Source organism: Musca domestica, unplaced genomic scaffold (genome assembly GCF_030504385.1).
Source record: "Musca domestica strain aabys unplaced genomic scaffold, Musca_domestica.polishedcontigs.V.1.1 1, whole genome shotgun sequence".
Lineage (NCBI taxonomy): Eukaryota > Metazoa > Arthropoda > Insecta > Diptera > Muscidae > Musca > Musca domestica.
In genome coordinates this window covers 21,386,787-21,410,121 of record NW_026712114.1, presented here as the reverse complement: position 1 = coordinate 21,410,121, position 23,335 = coordinate 21,386,787, and the positions used below count along the sequence as shown (strand labels likewise).

General features: G+C 35.0%; 1 protein-coding gene and 1 long non-coding RNA gene across 3 annotated transcripts in view; one reads left to right on the top strand and one right to left on the bottom strand.

Moving 5' to 3' along the window:
* Positions 1-23,335, top strand: part of LOC101899248 (octopamine receptor beta-2R) — an 83,166-nt gene that overhangs the window by 3,853 nt on the left and 55,978 nt on the right. The window lies entirely within an intron of this gene.
* LOC131801656 (uncharacterized) lies at positions 12,793-21,618 on the bottom strand. 2 transcript variants are annotated; one of them, XR_009341893.1, is made up of 3 exons: positions 21,543-21,618; positions 20,490-21,448; positions 12,793-13,438 (listed from the first exon to the last, which is right to left on the bottom strand). It is a non-coding gene; the product is annotated as an uncharacterized LOC131801656 (long non-coding RNA). The 2 variants fall into 2 exon arrangements; XR_009341891.1 differs by having other exon boundaries at positions 20,490-21,612.

Sequence of the window (23,335 nt, the reverse complement as noted above, 5' to 3'; positions counted from 1 at the left end):
AAGTACTAACTACATTATTAACTGAATGAACTGCACTTCAATATTCTTAAGGGATTTTATATACGACCTGTCTCAAATTTGCCTAGCCCTTCTGAGCCTAACCCTGCTATTGTGAAAATTTTCGTGAGGGTTGGACGATAATTGCAATCTGTATATAATAACCCCAACCTGTGTTTTAATGGAAAAAAATATTACAAAATATACACTCAATATTCTAAGTCAAATTGAAAAAATCGCATGGGATAAAAAATATGAAAAAAAAAAATGTCACAAAATACTAAAAAATCTATATTAACATCATTATTGAAATGGAAAAATCTATATTACCCTTTGTAAATATTTCGCTATATATCCGATATATTTACTATCAGCATCTACGCAACGGTCTGGATTGACCTGTTCGTCTATTTGTGATTTCGACGGGATTAAAAATATTCGCGGTTTAATGGACAATTTACTTTATTTACCACAAATGTTATGGTATATTTCACCCACTAAATATTACCCGATGACCGTCAAAATTGGAAGACTTCTCCGCTTCCGCTTTGATTGGTCTATAATTGCGATATGTAGTTCAACTGAAAGATTGGGAAATTTTCAGCTTTTGGTCCATTTCCACTCCTAAATATTATTCGATCATCACAAAAAGCAATAGGTTCTATTCTGACCCTAACCACACCTCCATTCTAAATTTCGTAAGGATCGGGCCATAATTGCGATCTGTAGAGTGATTACAAATTAACATGGACAGCCGGACAGACGGACGGACATATATAGCTAGATCGACTCAGCTCGGTGAGAAAGGAAGTTCCATATATACTTTCCTATGTGGGAAACCAATATTTCGAGGTGTTACATAATTTTTGGCCCAATCAAACTTATAATACCCCAACACATAGTGTTGTAGGTTATGAAAACAGGGTTAACAAGTAAAAAAGTTAGGCCGGGCCGAACCTTTAATACCCTCCACCATTCGGTACAAATTTGGCAATTTCCAAAAAAAAAAAAAATCGTTTAAAATTCTGTTAAAATCTTAAAAATACCGAATGCCTATACGACGACGTAGACCTGCATAGGCAACTTTTGTCATAAGATATTATAATATTTAAATGCGAAACTTGAAGAAAAATCTGTTTATAATGTAGCTAAAATCATCAAAATACTGAATATAGTGGGTACCGATATGTGGGGGCTATACGAAGGCGACAATTTTCTGGCATGGACGTAAGTATCCATTACGAACTTCACATGCGAAATTTGAAGCAATCCTGGTAAATAATGTCGCTAAAATCAACAAAATACCGAATATCGGGGGGTACGGTATATGGGGGCTATACGAATACGTGGACCTACATGGCCCATTTTCTATTTTATGCGGAAGTATCTTTAACGAACTTCAAATACCAAATTTGAAACAATTCCGGTAAATAATGTTATTAAAATCATCAAAATACCGAATATCGGGGGGTACCGTTATATGGGGGCTATACGAAGACGTGGACCTGTACAGATAATTTTCTGTCTTAGGCTGTAGTATCCACTACGAACTTCAAATGCCAATTTGGAAACAATTCCGGTAAATAATGTTGTTAAAATCATCAAAATACCGAATATCGGGAGGTACCGTTATATGAGGGCTATATGATAACTTGGACCTACATGGCCCATTTACGAACTTAACCTGCCTACTGGCAAAATATACATGTGTGCAAAATTTTAGCCTTCTATCTCAATTTGTTCGAAAGATAGCGTGATTACAACAGATAGACAGACAGACAGACAGACAGACAGACGGACATGGCTAAATCGTCTTAGAATTTTACGCTGATCAAGAATATATATACTTTGTTGGGTCTGACATGAGTATTTCGAGTAGTTACAAACGGAGTGACAAAATTAATATACCCTCCATAGTATGGTGGAGGGTATAAAAATGCGTTCCTCTTGAGCACATTTTTGAGTGACTATTAGATGGACTTTGAGAGAGGTTTTTATGGATATATTTGAGATAACATCAGGGAATATTTAATGGAAGGGACTATAAGAGATATTTCTAATGTTTGCCGATTATATCTGATGAGAGTCTGTCAAATCCAAAATTCTGCCCCATGTAGGTATATTTTGTGAGGGTCTATCATTTTACTTTTTACGGAATATCTGAGGTCTTCCGATGGCTAATGAGGTCTAAAATAGTGAACATTGTTGGACTGTTTTTAGTAATTTTTGGAGGATTTTCAGAGCCATAATATTGAACTTTTAGCAATTTTGAAGCAATCTTATTGAAGGACTATCAATGTCGTTATAGTCATCTTTTATATGCATTTTTGAGGACTACAGAGCCTAATACTGGGTTTTTATGATATATACTTATACATAAGGGGACTATCACAATCGCGTATTTCAAAGGGTTTATCATAGTCATGAAACTGGTCTTTTCAAGTACATTTTTCTATTTACAAGCGGAGGAAGGTTTCTCTACCTCTCTCTGTGAAAATCAGTCTAGCTCAAAAAAAAAAAAAAAAAAAAAAAAAAAAAATCGTAATCTTATTATAGATCCGTAGTATTGACTTATTTTGGTTTTTTTTTCGGGTTAAGTCAGATTTTCAACGGAATTTATTATAAATCGCCTGTCTGTGTTTCCAGTGGATAGAGACCATTAAAATATACTGGTACCATCCCCTCTGGTATCGAGTTTTAGGTTATGGCTTTTGCATAGCCCTAAATATTTATACAATCCAATATTCGATATTCTAACGATTTCCTTATACAAAACTTCAGCACTTATGCTCCGAATTTTACAATTTTTTAAGAGTTACCACTATTTTTCCCGTCTCTTTGGCAATACATTTTTATACCCTACACCACAAGGTGGTCAGGGTATTATGTATTTGTGCATTTGTTTGTAACAGGCAAAAGGAAACGAGATAGACCCATAGTTACTTTTGATGATCTCAAAAAAACCATAGAATCAGATTCTGAGTCGATTTATGCATGTCCGTCTGTCCATGTATTTTTGTAAACAAAGTAAAGTTCGCATTTATTCCCCTATCCAGATGAAATTTTGCACAAATCATTTGTTTGGCCCAAGGACGAACCTTATTGAAATTGAAGATAATCGGTCAAAATTTAGATTTAGCTCCCATATATATCTTCGTCCGATTTGCCTTTTATTGTGCACCAAACGTGTAATATCAGTCCGAATAGTATGGAATTTTGCACGTACGATCAGATTGGGCCTGAAAATAAGTGTGCCAAATTGGATCGAAATCGGTTCAGATATAGCTATAGCTCTCATATATATTGTTCATCCGATTTGTTATTTTTGTCCTCCGCAGCCGTAATATACACTCTGTAACAACAATATTTGCGGGAATATATCAAATACAGGTCAGAAATACATTTGCTAAATTTTATTGAGATCGGTTCAGATTTGGATATAGCTCCCATATATAATTTCGTCCGATTTACCTTTTATTGTGCACCAAACGTCTAATATTAGCCCAAATTGGATGAAATTTGGCACTTACGACCGAATTGAGTCTAGAAGCTAGTATGTAAAATTTGGTGAAGATCGGTTCAGATATAGCTATAGCTCCCATATATATTGTTCATCCACCGCCGTAACATGCACTCCGTAACAACGATATCCAGGGAAATACTGCTCAGAAATATATTTGCCAAATTTTATCGAGATCGGTTCCGATTTGGATGTAGCTCCCATATATATTTTTATCCGATTTCAAATTAATTGTGCGCCAAATGGGCAATACAAGTCCGAATTTAAAAGATACAAATGCTTCGGCATATTTAGTCCTTTGAACTTTAAATTATAATTGTAATCATGGCGTGTATGATTGAATTCTCCAATAAAATCTTTAAATTGTTATGTGGAGCTCTACTAAATTAGCAAAGTGGTGTAGGGTATCATAAAGTCGGCCCCGCACGACTTTAAGACTTTCTTTACTGCTTTTAATATATGGTTAAAAGTATTATAAAATATTCGGACATATTATAAATAAATATGTTTTCTATGTTTAAACATACTATAAATTCCACAGTTTTCCGCTGTCAATGAGCGTGCTGAAAAACAAACAACATAAATTTAAAAATCTATTTAAACATGTTGACTATTTTGACTTAAAATCAATAAAAAAGAAAAATTCATTTTCGTCAAACACATCATCAATAACAGCTTGAGGGCGAAAAATATGTGTGTTCACACCTCCGCATACACATACTGCGAAATTATTATTTTTTATGGTAATACAAATTTTTCCAATTGCCAATTTATGTGAAACTGTCAAATAATCACCACTCAAACGGGCAGCCCCAAAACTTTTCAATTTCTAAACAAATCTTCTGCACAGCAAAAAACTAAAATTTAAAATAAAGAGACAGACAGACATTAGAACTTATTTTCGCTGCGTGTGAGATGGTGTGAAAAATGTATAATTAACAATTTTGCTGCCAGCGGCGATTAGCAACAACAATAACAACATCAGCGGAAAGTGGTGTACACCACAGCGGACCTAATGTTCATTTGGCCACCTACAGTTGCTGTTGGTGTGACTTGGGCCATAAAACCTGATAAAATCACATATATGGTGTGATGAACTCAATAAATGATGGTATCTCGTTGGAATGGTGTATGTGTGTGTGTGTGTGTGGGTCACACCCACTATCCCCAATAACAGAAATTTTAATGACAAAAACATACATACACACACACGCATATATGTGAATATGTATTATATTGAGCATTTTATTTAAGTGACATTTTATGTTTTTGAATACTACATGGCATGCAATTTAAGAGGTAATAATATGTGAAAATATGGACGGAAATATTTAAAAGAAAATCCTACTTATTATTTGTATATCTTATGTGATGTTTTAAATTTATATATTTATATACAATTTTGACAAGAAAATTAAAACTGAAATCATTGTGATAGAACTTAATTTAAACCATATACATATCACTTGTACGATGGGAAAATTTTAAGGAATAATTAAAGAAATCACGAAAATCTCTATAAATTACATTCTTAGTGAACAGAATGTGTTTCTGTGTTCAGTTTTTATTATTCTATCAACATGACCTTTTGATTCTGTGGCAATCTCATGTTATGCAGGAGACTTTAATAGTTTTCATTATTTTGTATACCCTACACCACATAGTGGAAAGGGCATTATGTCTTTGTGCATTTGTTTGTAACATGGAGAAGGATGCGAGATAGACCTATAGTTTCTTTTGAGGATCTCCATAGATTCACTTTCTGAGTTGATTTATGCATGTCAGTCCGTCTGCCGTCCGTCCGTCTGTCCATGTATTCTTGTGAACAAAAATCAGGCTCATTTATTATCCGATTAAGATGAAATTTTCCAAACAGCATTTGTTTGGCCCAAGGACGAACCCTATTGAAATTGGAGATAATCGGTAACAATTTAGATAGAGCTCCCATATATATTTTCATCCGATTTGCCTTTTATTGTGCACCAAACCTGTAATATCAGCCCGAATAGTATAGAATTTTGCACATACAACCAGATTAGGCCTGAAAATAAGTATATCAAATTTGATCGAAATCGGTTCAGATATAGTTATAGCTTCCATATATATTATTCATCCGATTTATCATGTTTGTCCTCCGTAGCCGTAATATGCACTCTGTAACAACAATAATTGGGGAAATATATCAAATGCAGCTCAGCTAAATTTTATCGAGATTGGTTCAAATTTGGATATAGCTCCCATATATAACTTCGAACGATTTACTTTTTATTGTACACCAAACGTCTAATATTTGCCCAAATGGGATGGAATTTGGCACATGGGACCGAATTTAGTCTAGAAACTAGTTTGCCAAATATGGTGAACATCGGTTCAGATATAGCTATATCTCCCATATATATTGTTCATCCGGTTTGTTGTATTTGTTTGCTGTTCGGAAAATTTCATCTCAATCGGATATTAATGCGACCTGCATTTTGTTCACAAGAATACATGGACAAACGGACGGACGGACAGACGGACTGGCATGCATAAATCAACTCAGAAAATGTTTTATGCAGATCATCAAAAGTAACTATGGGTCTATCTCGTTTCCTTTTGACTGTTACAAACAAAAGCACAAAGACATAATACTCTTACCACTATGTGGTGTAGGATATAAATATTGGCATGTGCCATGTATAATTAAAACCGGACACCTATTTCACATTTAACTAGAGCTACTAGGAAGTAAGTATACCTATATATTATATGTGCAAATTACATCTACGGTTAGAAATATTTATAAAGCGTGAGATAAAAAAACTGCAACAAAGTCAAACGCCATAATTATTACATTTTTTAAATTTATTGAATGAAAACAAAGAATGTCAGAAATAGCATCTAATTTTAGAATAAGTTTAGATTTGTTCGAATTGGTCACCTTTGGCACGAATTATGGCCTTCAAACGGCCAATGAAACCGTCAAACGTTGCCCGAATGTTACTCTGTGGTATTTTGGCCCATTCCCGATATTTTGGCTATTGTGCGCTGGAAAAAAGCGAGGAACCTCATTTTGTAACCATTCTTGGGTGGCGAGTGCTGAGTCCTGTGGGAATGTCCAAGGTCTGCTGCCAAAATGTTTGCGTGCCCAAGGCTTTAATACTCCCTCCAGAATATTTTCGCGATATTATTCGGCATTTATTCTGATGCCACGATCGATTAATACGAGCGGAGAGCGAGTATCGGCAGTTATGGCGGCCCACAACATCACCATGGCCGGCGCATGAGTTCTGCTGGCCAACCGAAGGTTCTCATTTTCAGCTGACTTCTTTGGCAAGTTAAAACGATCATTTTGTTGTTTACAAACTGCTGGACAACGAATGTTTTCTCATCGGAGAAAACCAAATCCGGCAGTTCACCACTTTCGGCCAAGCGAAGTAACTCTTCAGCTCTTTTGAGTCTATTTTCTTTCTGTTGCAGTGTAAGTTCTTGCCCCGATCAAGTCGCTTCTTTACTTTTCGAACCATTTCTGCTGATGTTGCTGTTTTCTTCCGTCCACTTCCTTGACGTCGGGCTACGCTACCAGTATCACGGTAACGAACGTTGGTACGAGACACAAAATATTTATTTACATTGCTTTTGTACGCCTGTAAACAATTGAATGAGCTGTCACTGGAATAATTTTAACAGCTGTCGGACGAGTGGCTTGGAAATGACAGCAGTCTGAAATTGGTTGCAGTTTTTGCATCTCACCCAGTGTTATGCTACATATGTCCCTGAGGTATGAATTTTCCAAATAGTCTGCTTTTATCACACTGGCTTTTATGCCAAATTTTGGAACTCTGCTCTGTTCCTTCGCTTTTAGTACTATTGTACATTATTACTTTTCACGCCGCTTCTAAATTTAAAAATGTTGGCACATTTTTTATTTAAAAAATTTTTGTACTATTTTGGGACCAGATTTTAATTTAATATATTTCAGTATTCAGGCCCTAATATTATAGTATTTAATCTATTAAATTTCAAGATTCTAGCCTTAACAATATTTCTAGGAGATATTCAGCTCTTCAACTTTTCAAAATTGTAACTATGTGTGTAGGACGCTTCAGAATCATTGGACTGATATTTTCCATATATTCCCTTAAGATTTCATTAATCAAAAGAAACTGTTCCTTTATTTTGGAAAACTTGTTATTATATGCTTGTAATGGAATAAATTAAATTTCAAAGACAATTTAAAAATGTCTCCCAACTTTTACACCTCACTGTATGGGAAGCACTTGCAAGCAAGTTCAATGTATCATTCGACACCTTTATCACTGGTCACTGCCAATATCATGGCACTCACCTTATAATGTAAAAAATTAAAACAAAAACAAATACAAACAAAAAAGCATCAACAACAACAACAACCACATACCCCCTAGCAACGCCTGAACACCTTTTGTGATTTTCTCGAAATCATCACCGTTGCTCTTTGTGTCATCTATCGTCATAGCGTCTGTCCATCGTTGCCACTGAAGTGCAAATGACAATTGGAAAAAAAAAACAAAATAAATAAACAAAAAACAAAGAACACACACACCCAATAAGCACACTCACTCAGTCGTTCACTTACATATTCGGTGAGTTCTCATTCTGGGAATAGCATCTGTTGCAAATAAATCACAACGAAAATACACACACAAAAAAAAGATTTGAATCACAACAAATTTTCTTTTTTCTTTCATTTTTGTCGTTTTTTTCGGCTACAGGGTGTCACTCGGAATACGGATCGTAATTATTGGTAAAATTTCGCCAATAAATAATATTTATTTAATAAATTAAACGAATGTCAATAACGACTGTGATGGTGTTATGCATTCTTGTCAATTCGCTCTAAATACAAATACCTACATATGTTTTTATGCGGCGTTTATAAATAAAATGTGTGTGTATAAATATTATTAGGTAATTTCTATAAACAACAAAAATCCATAATTTATGACACTGCGCAATAGGTGGTGATGGCGGATGGTGGACGGTGATAGTCTGTCGAAGAGTTTTCAATTATCGAACAAAAACAATAATGGGATATTGTTTGGAAGAAGGAAAATGTTTTTTTGATGATATTTTGGGAAAACGGATAAATTAGTAGCTATGGTTATTTTGGGAAGACGTAAACTATTTGGGTCCATATATCTTCTAATGATTTAGTGTTATATTTTATTTCACATTCGGGATGCGTACGAATCTGGGCGCAAGCAGATCTTTAGAAAATCTGGTGAATTTGGTTCTATATTAAATTCAGCTGCAGTGAGGAAAGGCCAAAAATTGGTCGGAGTCGACTACATGATACCCTACACCATTACATAGAGCTCACGTAATAAAAAGTTTATATTGCGAATTTATGTGAAGTAGATCATACCAACTATAAACCAAATAACATTGCTGTATGGTGCATGGTATGACTTCGATAAGGATTATATTAAAAAAATATTTATTGTAGCAATAGATGTACCGGACCGAATTTCACCACATGGTAAAATTCCGTTGAATATGAAAAAATCTATTCAATTTGAGATGATATTACATAGATGATAAGCGATAACCGTAAAATCGGAAGATGTATATCAGAGGTATAAAAAACCTGAATTGATTTCGATTAAATTTTCGATTTCGATTAAATTTTCCGATGTCTGGTATCAAATATCATTGTTGTGGAGAGCATAAGAGGAACTTTAACACCAAATCGGATGAAACATATATATGGAAGCTATACCTATATCTAAACAGATTTTCACCAAAATTTAAAGCACTTGCTTTTAGGCTGAATTCCGTCGGATTTTAGCTGATATGAGTCATTTGATGCACAATAAACCTGAAATCATCATTATCTGATTATATGGGAGCTATATCGAAATCGGAACCGATCTTGACAAAATTCTAAACATTTATTTCTGCCCTGTTTCTGATATCTGGTACCAAAGACTATTGTTGTGGAGTACATATTATGCATGTAATGGACTTAAACCCCCAAATCGGATGTGCCAAATGTAAGCTTCAAATCACAAGTCGTTGTAAACTCTACAGTGATTATAACAGACAGACACCCGGAGAGACGGATATTAATAAATTTGAATGCCTAGAGCCTGCTTTTCAATATTCTTGCAGGTTCAATGAACAAGTATTACAATGCTTCGGCCACCTTTTTACATCGAGTTAACTAAAGTCTAAAATTCCAAGTTTTAAAGGAATTTTCTATTTTCCCTGCAGAAATTGTACCTTCTAAGCCCATTGCTAGTGCCAAAGTATTTTCTGATTTTAAAACTTTGAAATATTTAATATTTATATTTTCTGTCCACATTCGGTAATATTCACTAATTTAGGGAAGTCAACCAGAAAAATCTTTGTGTTGCTGGGATTTTGGTTTTTTCTATCTATTATTTCACATTTTATATAGTTATAGTTATTCAAAATGTTGACCCTTTGTGGGGGTGGTACTTGATGGAGTGGGCCGATATTGTCAAATTTCGTACCTGACCTAGCATTGATACATGTATTGGGATTTACAAAATTTGAACAAAATTATATTATCTTTTCTTTTTTGCTATGTTAAGTACTTTCTAAATTTCGATCTTTTGTGGGGGAGGTACCAGAAGGAGTGGACCGTCCATCAGAGTGGGTATCGTCCATCTCCCAGCTCAATCTAAGTTTGTCCATAACACTACCATGTACCAAGTTTGGTTCAAATCGGATACTCCCTTCGTTAGTTATCGTACGCAACAGTCAGTCAGTCAGACGCACGGACGGACACCCCGATACCAAATGCCCTGATATGGATTTGATCCAAAGGGACGTAGGGTCTAAAACCTTTATTTCGAGGAGATACGTTTTGGCCATATGGCTGAAGGTATAAAAATAGCATCAATCTCGATTTAGAATAAACTTTTGTCCTTTTGACAAATTAAGAACTTTTGGGAATTAGGAATTGGGGAAAATTGATAGTGGGTTTCATACTAAGTTTTAGATAAAAACCCCAAAAGAGTTTCTGATTCGTAGGTCACACTTGTTTAAGGTCTCTATTAAGCCTCGACCATATTTAAATGGATTCCAATATTTTCAGATATATTTTGCAACATTTAATATAGGCCTTTTGGCGAAATCAAATGTAAAATAAGACAACATTGTAAAAAAATGTTTGAAATCCCTGTTTTAGCAGGGACTATAATACCAGGTAGACCCATTTAAAATTAATGATGGTATCTCATTTCCAAAACCAACCATCCTAGACACAATACAAATTGTTTTGCTAAATTTTGAAGCTTGTAGCATATAACGTCTGTATGTATGGTTGGTGTTGTTGTTGGGTTATACACTGAATGGTATGCACGCTTTAAAGCCAGCCTTCTGCTCGCCGGAGGGGGGGGTTCCAAAAATATCAATGTCCCAATGCCATTGTGCTACATGAACTATATATTATTTGCGTGCATGAAAAAGATGTTGATAAATACATAAATCTCAAAAGTGTATGTTAGGAAACGGAAGACACTACCTACGCATGCCTAGATGTTTGGAGAGAAAGATGTAGAAAGAGGAAACGGACATAAACCAAAATGTTGCAGAGCGAACTGATGTTGTGTTGCTCGACATGCCCACCCAACCTAGTTGCAACAAAACAAATTCCATTAATACAAGTCGTGTTGCAACCCTTAATTGCTACAGGAAACCTTCGCCTACATCCGAGAGATATCAAACAGATATTTTTATTCTATTATTCGCAACACATGCTTGCGCTTTTATTAATATTAAATTTGAACATGATTAACTGGTAATCTTAAGAATCAGATTAACAAAGTAAAGAAAAAAAATAAAAATGAAAATATTTGACTTAATCTAACACCTTATAGTAAAATTAAATATATAAAACAAGAAACAAGATAACAAGTCTAAATTGTTTGTAAGAAAGAGTACCATTTCTTGGCATAATTTTTTTTTTTAAATAAAATCACTTCTTTTACTTCAAACTCTGATCTCAAAAAATTTCCCCATCAAACATTTAAAGGTCAACAAAATCACCATTTAATACTCATATCGCAGATAAATAAGAGCATATTCACAGGCTTATACATAACTCTATACAGATTTATCAAAGAGAATAACAAAATAATTATTCGGGATTAAAGAAAGGTGGCCAAATCATATTTGAAAAAAAACGACATATTAATTTTTGATTGTATTTCCTTCATTCATAATCTTTCAATTCATTTAAATTATTAAAATGACGAATTCTAAGTAATTTCATTTCAAATATCAAATCATATGTTCACCTTTCGTTTGTATTGCTATTCTCTTTTCTTTATCGTATTCTCACCAAAAAAAATCAAAATAAGAGGTTAATGACTTACGTGCTTTGTTGATATGCTCCCTCGTTGAAAGTACTTTCTCAGAGATGAAGTTACAGCAACAACAGCTTAATGGTGTAAATGTGCATGTAATAAGAGATGCGGATAATTCAGACGTAAGAGACTGTGATAATTGAAATTGTTGTGTCATGCATGTTGGGTCGTTGTATGTTTGACTGACATGTTGAGATCAAACAATAATCTTTAGTGGAGATTTTTATGATATCAACCGCAACGTTTGAAATCGAACATAACTGCACACACAGCACATTCAACTGACAGGTTTAATGATCATTATTAATTTTGTAATCAGGTGATAAATATGTAATTCGAGTGTGTAGCAGCTAATGTTCTATACCAAACGCCACGGAATTTACAAAATTCTTGTTTTGTTGTTTCTTTTTTTTTATACTTTTGCAAAGAAGAAAAAAAAAAAACAAAAGAATGCAGAAAAATTAATTTAAATCAAAGAAATGAAAGTAACACTTTTTTAAAGAAAAATTAGGATTCACAATATTCACTAAATATTATAATGAAGTTTACGTTGTTTCGCTTGAGTTTTTTCTTAATATTTCGAACGTGGGAACTATTTCTTTTGCAGAATTAAATATCATTTTGTCGCCATTCCAATTTTCGGTCACATTCTAGTTTATGTATATATGTAGATTTCCGCTTGCATTTTTGCTTTAGTTTTGAGAATTTTATGATGGAAATTGCAGATTTTTGTACACGACAACGCTGTACCGTCTTTCCTTATTTTTTTCGTAGCTCTTCTCTAGCTTATTTACTCACTACTAATCGTTGCTAAATGAAACCAATGATCAAGCCTAGGTATGTTGGGACGAATTATGATGTGGAACAACAATAATGATCATAAAAAATGAGTGAGGATAAAGCACATGTGATTGCAGCACAGTTGTTCCAATTTCGGTTCTCTCCTTCCATACGAAGTTACGATAAATACCTGACAAACCAAATGATATTGCGTATTAATTTCTGAGAATACAAAATTTAGTAAAGGAAGGAATATAGACAATATCAAAAACAAATCCATTTACCTTGTTAATAGGCCAATGCGGGAAGATGGAAGCGAAGTAAAATAGATGATCAACTGAGCTTACGATTTTAATAAAAAGTATGAAATTACGATACTGCGCGAAGGTATATTCTGAGAATAAGAAAATTTTTAAGCAAAAATATATACACTTTCTTTAATATTAATTCGAATCGGCAACGGGCAGAGTACTTACAGAAAATTAAAATCTTTTTCCACAATATAAAAAAAACTGCAATTAACCAAATTATCTACTGATAAATGACAGGGAAATTTGCACCACTTCAGAAATTTTTGTAATTGAAGGTGTTGATCGCTGGACTCTGTTACGGCAAAATGGACGATTCTTATGATTTTTGGTGAGATGAAACCTTCTTTAATCTTCCAAGCAATCATTGTTTCCAAAAACTTTAGAAAATGGCTAGCATGAATGTGCAGAAAAACGACAAAAGGGTTGATAGAAATCTTTCGCAATTCCATTGAAACCTGTCGTATAGAGGTCGCCTATTCAAAAAAGCAGTTGAAAAAAATTGGATTTAAAAAAAAAATAAATAATAATAACGAAAGTTTTGAAATATTTTAACAAGTTGCAAGCGCCATTACAATTCCCCCCACCAAAATCAGACTTTGGGGGTAAGGATATTTACAACCAAAGCTGATAACGCTTGCATAAAGAACTATTGCCGTATATCCTTGGTATGATAAATACCGACGAGATTACCACGGAGATCCTCTAGTTCATAAGTAGAGTTACCAAGTTTTCGACGAACTCGGGCCTTTATAAAATTTGGAGCCAATTTGGAATTATATCCCTGTGCAAAATTGCTTTGCTTAAAATTCCGGCGAAATACTTCTTGGCCTACAACATATGATACCTCTTTGGATCGCAGATTATAGGCTTTCTCATTTCTCTGGAATTGTTTCTGGATAAGATTTCTAGCTCTATTCCCCATTATGGCTAGAGAGTCATTTTTATTAAATCTTACTGTTCTATCTTCCAACATGTTTAATTGTCTCAAAAGCGGATACGTCGAACCATTGGTTATCATATGCTGGCCGAAAACAAGATAATAAGGAGTGGTTCCTATTGAAGAGTGGATTGAGGATCTGAGGGCACAGCATATATTGCTCAACATTTGGTCCCAAGTCTTCTGGTCTGGAGTTACATACGATTTTATTGCTGCCAGAACAGAGCGATTCACACGTTCTGAGGCATTAGCCTGAGGAGAATGTGTTGCAGTAAATAAATGATTAACACCGAAGCGCCGAAGAAAGCTACCAAACTGATTGGATTTGAATTGGGATCCATTGTCCGATACTATCGTCTCTGGTACGCCATATGTATAAAATAACTCATTCTCTAAGTAGTCTACTACAATATCTGAAGAAAACTTCTTCACTGCCTTTAAAAATGGAAATTTCGTAAAGTGATCCAATACCACAAATATACCTATATTACCCGCTTTAGATCTTGGATATGGACCTAAAAAATCAATATATAACTTCTGAAAGAATCGGTGGGTCTCTGACGTCTTACCCATTGGTGTCCTTATGGGTTGGTTTGGGTGTTTGGATGTCTTACAAATTTCGCAGTTGTTGACGTAATTTCTTACGTCAACCACCATATTTGGCCAAAAGTAAAATTTTCTTAGGGTATATAATGTTTTGTTAATTCCTCCATGAGCAGATAAGGGGTTGTCATGTGCCCTTTTCAATACATCAGGGATCATTTCCTCTGGAATCCACAATTTCCATGATAGATCATCTTGCACCTGATCCCCTGTTGCGTGCTCCGTGCGTCTATACAGAAACCCATCTACTATTCTCAAATCGGGCATCTTATCCAAACTTTTCCCCACTTTTACCAAAAGTTGTTTATAAGAATCCGACTTAAAACATTCCGAGCTAAGATCCACGAAAACACCACTTGATAACTGAGAACTTAAAGAGCTATCTACCTCAAAAATTTGACCTAGTTCCGACAAGTCCTCAGTGTTAGTCCTAGAAAGTGCATCTGGGACCACGTTCTGACAACCACGCCTATGTTGAATTGAGAATTTATACCCTTGAAGCTTCAAGGCCCATCGAGCTAGCCGCGTGCTGAGGTCTGTTTGGGACATGAGCCACTTCAATGACGCATGGTCAGTGATGACAGTAAACTCATGTCCTTCCACATACGCTCTGAATTTTTTAATGCTCAGCATTGCTGCCAAGCATTCCTGTTCGGTCACCGAATAGTTTCGTTGGGCTTGATTGAGTTTCTTTGACATAAATGCTATAGGAAACTCTTCACCCTCCGAATCTCTCTGGACCAGTACACCTCCTATTCCAGTTTTACTAGCGTCACAGTGTATGAAAAACGGCTGTGAGAAATCTGGGCTATGTAAAACTGGCGCGGTACTCAGACAGGTTTTTAAAGCTTCAAACGATTTCTGAGCTTCCTCATTCCAAATAAACTTTCTTTTGGTTTTAGTCAAATCGGTAAGAGGCGTGGCTATCGACGCGTAGTCCCTGATGAATTTCCTATACCAACCCGTCATGCCTAGGAATCGCCTTACTTGTTTAACAGACTTGGGCGTTGGAAAATCTGATATAGCGGAAACTTTATCCGGATCTGTTCTTATTACACCGCCACCAACCAGGTGACCCAGATACCTAACTTCTGAAACACAGAAGTTGCTCTTCTCCACATTAATAGTTAAGCCGGACTCCTTAATTTTGCCTGCAACGAGCCTTAGAACGTCCAAATGCCTTTCAAAAGATTCCGAAACAATCAACAAATCGTCGAGATAAACGAACACCTCTGTCCTGAGAGCCGGTGGTATGACCTTGTCCATCAAACGTGACATCGTCTGAGGCGCATTACAAAGGCCGAAAGGCATGACCGTGTAATGGTACAACGGCCTCCCAGGAACAGTAAATGCAGTTTTCTCTCTCGATTGTTGATCCAACGGAATCTGCCAAAAGGCATCCTTCAGATCCAAGGCCGTTATAAATTCAGCTTTCGGCAAACGACTTAGAATGCCATCAATGTGGGGCAGAGGATATGCATCCCCAACAGTCACGGAATTTAACTTCCTGCTGTCTAGACAGAGTCTGTTTTTCCCCGGTTTTCTATGAAGAACCACAGGTGACGACCACGGACTATTGGATTCCTCAATGACCCCGAGTTCAAGCATCCTGTCTAATTCTGCGTATATTAGCTTCTCCACAGCGGGAGACACTGGAAAATGCCTCTGTTTAATTGGTTTGGCGGATCCTGTGTCAATGACATGATTTATAACATGGGTTCTACCTAAACCTTGCTTGGAAAATGATGGAAACAAGCTAACAATTCTATCTAATTGCAGTCTCTGTTTATCTGACAACTGAACTTGTGGAGCCATTTCGGAAATAAATGACGAATTGTCTGAAATATAGTCATTCAGGACCAAACCATGAGGAAGAAGATCAAAAAGATTCCAAAAGTCTACTCCCAAAAAGAGGTCTCTATCTAAGCTTGGAATAATAAAAATCGTAATATTCCTTTCTGATCCCTTAAATATTATCTTTGTATCTACGCATCCAACAATGTCTTGATTCTTTCCATCCGCTGTTCTAACAAAGGAACTTATCTTTTTATAAGGTTTACCTGAATCTAGATAGTTTCTAGCAGCTGTAGCCCCTATGCAACTCAGAGAGGCACCGGTATCCATTAAGCCTAGCATTGTTTGACCAAAAAGAATGACTTCAGCATACGGCCGGATATCGGAGGGTTTGTCCAATACAGAGCACATGAATTTTCTATTAAAACTCTTTATATTCCTCCAAAATTCTCGAATTCTCTTGGCCGATCTAGATGGTGCACTTTTCTTGTTGAAAATCCTATCCCTGGCTTCATAGTATTCCTTTATACGAATATGCAAAGGCTTAAATTTAAGGATCGAATCGGTCGTATCGCATTCGGGAGTAATCTTTGTAAATTTGTTGTCACATTTGGGTGTAGGGTTGGTTTCTGGTCTTTTTAGAATATTTATTCTGAATCCGGTTTCCTTTTCGGTGCACTTGCCAGCGCACCCGATCGGGAGTTTTTTGGATTGCACTTCTTACAAGATGGCTTGTAAGTGTCTGGAGTTCCGCATCCGTAACAAAAAATAGTCCTATCTGATAGACAATCTTGGTATCGATGCCCTATCTGGCGGCAATTCCAACAACTAAGGCTAATCGATGCAACATGATCATTTTCAGTACTTGATGATTCCATGTCATCTTCGACCAAAACTTCTTCCAGTCCATAAACTTTCTTTGTCATAAGAGATGGTTTCGATAAACCACTGGAATGTTTCCGGCGGATATCCTGAAGGAAAAACTCTCGTCTCCTACATATGTCTCTAAGCTCCTGAATAGAAGTTATACGTATGTTCAATATTTCGTGTTGTATTTCCGGCAAAAGATTTCGCCGTAAAATTTCGACCAACATATCGTTTGATAGAGATTCTTTTAATCTGTCAGTCAATTCCACTACAGAGTCATAGAAGCTATCAAAGCTTTCGCCTTGCTTCTGCTTTCGGTCCCGGATCAATTCCCTTATGTCAACATCGGAACGGGAATCGCTAAACTGCTGTTTTAATGCCATACACAAATCATTCCACGAAACCCTGGAAACTGATCTGTGATATCGCCAAAACCAGTCAGCAGCCTTACCTTCAAAAAGGGAACTAGCATTTCGACAGAGTAAATCAAAATCCCCTTGAAGTGTTTGTACTGTCAGGGCCTTCACTCTATATATAAAATTCTCTACCGTCAAACCATTCGGACTCCCTGAGAATTTTATCCTCCAATTGGACATAATATTTAAAACTTTATCAGGTCTTGATGACAAATCCGATGACGAAGAGTGACTAGACGCAGAAGGTCCACAACGGCTAACGTTTAAATTTACATTACTCTGAGAGTGATTGTGGGATAAACCTAACATTTCACGGAAAGTTTGTTCCTCAACTGCAGGCAAAGTATGCATTTGCCTCTGTGGAGTGTTATGAGTATTCGGTTGTGGAACAACACCTGTAGAAATACTCGCACCGTTTTGACTGAGTCCCTCCAATTTAGACTCAATACTATTCTGGACAATTCGCGATATTTGATCTCCTAAGCTAGCTAATAACTGTTCTTGCTGCGCAAACACAATAGATCTAACCATCTCCTGAAGTTCGCTAGGACGCATGCTCACATCATTGCCAGCGGCATCCCCACTTGGACGTACATTTGCAGCAGTACTGGGCTGCTCAATACTAGATTTATTACTTGTTAGCTGAGCTGATGTGGATCTGGATTGAGATCTAGTACTAATCCCCGATGTACTAGGGGTAGAGGGTTCATTAAACAACCTGGCATTACAGATGGGGCAATAGGGTCTAATTTTCTCACATTTCGATAGACACGCCTTATGAAAGGTATGTCCACAATTTGTTCTGAAAAACTGTGTTTTCACATTAATTAATGCAGAGCATGCTCCACATGTTGGGATAGTTTGTCCAGAAGCTTCGTGAACAACGTCCTCACTATTCTGTTCAACTGACATCTTGTATGAATATCCTAATAGACCGCAGACAAAATTCCACAACCCAGTAGACCAACGACTATAATCCTGATAAAAATAAAATGTATGATTTGTAAAACTAAAAATATATTCTAATTTCGAATGAACGAAAAAATCATTAGAATCATATAAAATTAAATGATAGAGAAAATTTCCAACACCTAATTGAGAAAATTAACAAAGATTGTAATTATGTTAGCAACAATAATAATATAATTCCCTTAAAAACTGATATTATGAAAAATACATATAAATGTATATAATGTATCGAAATACGATTGACAATTTTGGAAATTCAAAAAACCAAAACAAAAATTGGGAACATATTTCAACTGTACTCAATTCTGATATGAATATCGGATTACCAAAATTCAAATTTATTTACAAATTTATTTCTATCTGTTTGATTACTCTCTTTAGCTAGACAGGTTTCCCTTTAACATCAACATTTGGTGGCGAAGAAAATATAAGATATATTAGAAGAGAAAAAGAATTCAAACTCCGGTACAGAAATCCCGAGAATTTCCTATAAATCCCGAGAATGAGACAGATTTAGATTTTGTCAGTCTAAAATATTTGAGGCCAGATCTAGTACAAAACCCCAGAAAACTGTATTCCATCAAGTCTCTTAGAATTGACAAGTAGCGAACTGATAAAATATAGAAATATGCTGGTTATCACAGGATATTCCAACCCTAAATAAATTCCAAGCAGTTCCTAATATTTTAATAATGACAAAAGGATTGGTAAATCCAAGAAAAGAAAGTTAAAGAGACACAATTATGAGATTACTTTATAACTTTTGTGAAGCCGAACATTTGTGACAATCAGTCAGGTGGAAAAAAATATTAAAAATTATTGTTCGGGCCGACACGTTGGGCGCCATTTATAATTCTGTAGCATATAACGTCTGTATGTATGGTTGGTGTTGTTGTTGGGTTATACACTGAATGGTATGCACGCTTTAAAGCCAGCCTTCTGCTCGCCGGAGGGGGGGGTTCCAAAAATATCAATGTCCCAATGCCATTGTGCTACATGAACTATATATTATTTGCGTGCATGAAAAAGATGTTGATAAATACATAAATCTCAAAAGTGTATGTTAGGAAACGGAAGACACTACCTACGCATGCCTAGATGTTTGGAGAGAAAGATGTAGAAAGAGGAAACGGACATAAACCAAAATGTTGCAGAGCGAACTGATGTTGTGTTGCTCGACATGCCCACCCAACCTAGTTGCAACAAAACAAATTCCATTAATACAAGTCGTGTTGCAACCCTTAATTGCTACAGGAAACCTTCGCCTACATCCGAGAGATATCAAACAGATATTTTTATTCTATTATTCGCAACACATGCTTGCGCTTTTATTAATATTAAATTTGAACATGATTAACTGGTAATCTTAAGAATCAGATTAACAAAGTAAAGAAAAAAAATAAAAATGAAAATATTTGACTTAATCTAACACCTTATAGTAAAATTAAATATATAAAACAAGAAACAAGATAACAAGTCTAAATTGTTTGTAAGAAAGAGTACCATTTCTTGGCATAATTTTTTTTTTTAAATAAAATCACTTCTTTTACTTCAAACTCTGATCTCAAAAAAATTTCCCCATCAAACATTTAAAGGTCAACAAAATCACCATTTAATACTCATATCGCAGATAAATAAGAGCATATTCACAGGCTTATACATAACTCTATACAGATTTATCAAAGAGAATAACAAAATAATTATTCGGGATTAAAGAAAGGTGGCCAAATCATATTTGAAAAAAAACGACATATTAATTTTTGATTGTATTTCCTTCATTCATAATCTTTCAATTCATTTAAATTATTAAAATGACGAATTCTAAGTAATTTCATTTCAAATATCAAATCATATGTTCACCTTTCGTTTGTATTGCTATTCTCTTTTCTTTATCGTATTCTCACCAAAAAAAATCAAAATAAGAGGTTAATGACTTACGTGCTTTGTTGATATGCTCCCTCGTTGAAAGTACTTTCTCAGAGATGAAGTTACAGCAACAACAGCTTAATGGTGTAAATGTGCATGTAATAAGAGATGCGGATAATTCAGACGTAAGAGACTGTGATAATTGAAATTGTTGTGTCATGCATGTTGGGTCGTTGTATGTTTGACTGACATGTTGAGATCAAACAATAATCTTTAGTGGAGATTTTTATGATATCAACCGCAACGTTTGAAATCGAACATAACTGCACACACAGCACATTCAACTGACAGGTTTAATGATCATTATTAATTTTGTAATCAGGTGATAAATATGTAATTCGAGTGTGTAGCAGCTAATGTTCTATACCAAACGCCACGGAATTTACAAAATTCTTGTTTTGTTGTTTCTTTTTTTTTATACTTTTGCAAAGAAGAAAAAAAAAACAAAAGAATGCAGAAAAATTAATTTAAATCAAAGAAATGAAAGTAACACTTTTTTAAAGAAAAATTAGGATTCACAATATTCACTAAATATTATAATGAAGTTTACGTTGTTTCGCTTGAGTTTTTTCTTAATATTTCGAACGTGGGAACTATTTCTTTTGCAGAATTAAATATCATTTTGTCGCCATTCCAATTTTCGGTCACATTCTAGTTTATGTATATATGTAGATTTCCGCTTGCATTTTTGCTTTAGTTTTGAGAATTTTATGATGGAAATTGCAGATTTTTGTACACGACAACGCTGTACCGTCTTTCCTTATTTTTTTCGTAGCTCTTCTCTAGCTTATTTACTCACTACTAATCGTTGCTAAATGAAACCAATGATCAAGCCTAGGTATGTTGGGACGAATTATGATGTGGAACAACAATAATGATCATAAAAAATGAGTGAGGATAAAGCACATGTGATTGCAGCACAGTTGTTCCAATTTCGGTTCTCTCCTTCCATACGAAGTTACGATAAATACCTGACAAACCAAATGATATTGCGTATTAATTTCTGAGAATACAAAATTTAGTAAAGGAAGGAATATAGACAATATCAAAAACAAATCCATTTACCTTGTTAATAGGCCAATGCGGGAAGATGGAAGCGAAGTAAAATAGATGATCAACTGAGCTTACGATTTTAATAAAAGTATGAAATTACGATACTGCGCGAAGGTATATTCTGAGAATAAGAAAATTTTTAAGCAAAAATATATACACTTTCTTTAATATTAATTCGAATCGGCAACGGGCAGAGTACTTACAGAAAATTAAAATCTTTTTCCACAATATAAAAAAAACTGCAATTAACCAAATTATCTACTGATAAATGACAGGGAAATTTGCACCACTTCAGAAATTTTTGTAATTGAAGGTGTTGATCGCTGGACTCTGTTACGGCAAAATGGACGATTCTTATGATTTTTGGTGAGATGAAACCTTCTTTAATCTTCCAAGCAATCATTGTTTCCAAAAACTTTAGAAAATGGCTAGCATGAATGTGCAGAAAAACGACAAAAGGGTTGATAGAAATCTTTCGCAATTCCATTGAAACCTGTCGTATAGAGGTCGCCTATTCAAAAAAGCAGTTGAAAAAAATTGGATTTAAAAAAAAAATAAATAATAATAACGAAAGTTTTGAAATATTTTAACAAGTTGCAAGCGCCATTACAAGCTCTACATTAAATAACGTCGGCTGATCATTATTAAGGATGTTACAAAAGAAATGACAAAGTTAATATACCATCCTTTTTAAGGTGGAACATATAAAAAAGTATCAAATTCCGAAAAAAAACAAGTGAGCAAAGGCTATAGTCGTGCAGGGCCGAACATGTGATACCCTACAACACTACAATATGTTCGAAGTCCACTTATGCCCAAATCCCCTTTGCATGATTTCGGGTTTGAAATAACGTGAAAAATAATGTCCCTCTCTTTTGAGGCCTATAAAGTAACTACAAAATTAGAAAAATTTTAAATTTTTTGCTGCATTTGAACCTCTAAATGTAAATTTTTAGAAAAATGGCCTTTAATTCTACCTCCATGCTAAATTTCGTGAGAATCGGACGATAATTGCGACATGTATATAATACCCTAAAAACGTAGTGTTGTGGGTATAAAAAATTAGAAAATTTACAATCCAAAATTGTAAGTCAAATTTAAAAAATAGCATGCGATAAAAAAGTATGACAATAATTTAAAAAAATGGAAAAAAAAAGATATTAACATATAATTGATGGGAATTGTGGAAATCGGCCCCGCAGTACTTGACTTATAAGCACAATAAATAAGATCTATTCAGTTACATATATATTGTACCTATTTTCCTATATCCGATTTCTTGGCTATCAGCATCACTTTAACGGTCAGAAGTGACCTTTTAGTTTAGTGGAAATTTTCCTATTTTCTTACGTAAAAGTTAGGATCTATTTTACCCGCTAAATAATATGTTATGATTCTGTCCAATCCCAAACTCTAACTCCATGTAAATTTCCGTGTCGATTAGCTCATAATTGTGGCCTATAGAGCACCTGCAAAATCAAGAAAATTTTTCTGTTTTTGGTCCATTGCAACCCCTAAATATTTTGCAATCTTCTCGAAAAACAATAGGGTACCTCCATATTCAATTTCGTGAGGATCGGGCCATAATTAGCTTGATAACAAATTATCATGGACAGATGGACAGCAGGACGGACATAGCTAGGTCCACTCTGCTCGGCGAGATAGAAAGATCCATATATACTTTCCTATGTGGGAAACCAATATTTGGAGGTGTTACATAATTTTTGGCCCAATCAAACTTATAATACCCCTAACACATAGTGTTGTAGGGTATAATTATGAAATTATTATTTGTATTGAGAATC